The following is a 1,295-nucleotide window of genomic DNA, read 5'->3' as shown; positions in this document are numbered from 1 at the left end:
CACAACTACACCCAAAGCCTCAAAGGTCTGAGTTCAAGTCCTCTCTTTTTGACATATATTGGCTAAGCAAGTAGCTTAATCACTCAGTGCCCCGGGTTAAGACTAAATTTCAGAGAAGGCACTGACCTTTACTGGTAGAGAGTGTTCTTACCTGGGAGTTCCCTATACCAATGAAAACACAGGTCCAGGTCCCATCTCTGTAGTCCCAAAATAATGAAATGGATTCATTTAAAAAGTTTCTCATATGTGGGTCTCTGAATATGTTCATCTGATTCACACACACAAAAGGTTTTCATGTATTTCATAAGAATTCTCCTTCCAGCTCTAACTGACTTAGAAATAGAAGGGGGCTATGTCATGTCTATGTTGAAAGGAAGGACTGCAAATGGGATAATTCATTATTGATATGGAATTTTTCTTTTTAAGAGGTAAGTACACTGGCTTTACCCATTTCCTCCAAAAAAGATTGGAGCAACACATCACTGTTAAATACAGTAACAGAGAACAACACCCTTTTACAGATGAGGAAACCAAGGCAGAGGTTAAGTGCCCAGCTCTAGGCGCACTTAGGTAGCAGAGCTGTGACTGGAACTTGGCTCTTCTGACTCCCAATCCAATGCTGTTTCCTTCACACCATTCTAACATTTGGAATCAAACTTTGGAAATAAGAAATCCCCCCCAAACCTCAGGATAATGAAGAAGCACTCATGTAAATATGTGGTAGCATGATATAATGGAAAGGAGATAAACTCTAGAAGAAGGGCTTACTATGAAAATGACTATCTGCCAACAGCTTAGCACACACAGCACCTGGCGCAAAGTTCATTTACTTCTCTGACTCCCCAGGGAGTCTTACTCCAGCTTTAATTTGGTTGATCACTGGCAACATGTTGCCTCTCTGGCTCCAGATCCTCATGTGTAAAGAAAAAGGGGCTGGGATGACACAATCTCTATGACTCTAGTTCTAGGATCCTCTGGGCTTTGTCTTATGGAATCTGAACTCTCTAGGCTCACAGGAGCATTCATAACAAGGGTGAGGGTCCTGACTCAGTCAGGAGGTTTTATCTTTTGAGCTACTTTTCCAGGAGAAGTAATGGGACTGCACTGAGTCAACCACATTTTCAACAAGGCCTTGGAATTATGCTTGTGTGAGATAGTGAGCGAAGGTCAGGGTGTAGTGTCTAACTTTTATACTAACCTATGAAAGAAATAGCTCCAAGTCTCCTTTGGTTTACTTAGTGTTCTGTGCTTTGGGAGTAAAGAGAATGACTTTTTAAAAAGGCAAACCAGGTGTA

The sequence above is a fragment of the Notamacropus eugenii genome, chromosome 2 (genome assembly GCF_028372415.1).
Source record: "Notamacropus eugenii isolate mMacEug1 chromosome 2, mMacEug1.pri_v2, whole genome shotgun sequence".
NCBI classification, from domain to species: domain Eukaryota; kingdom Metazoa; phylum Chordata; class Mammalia; order Diprotodontia; family Macropodidae; genus Notamacropus; species Notamacropus eugenii.
This window is presented reverse-complemented; position numbering follows the sequence as displayed.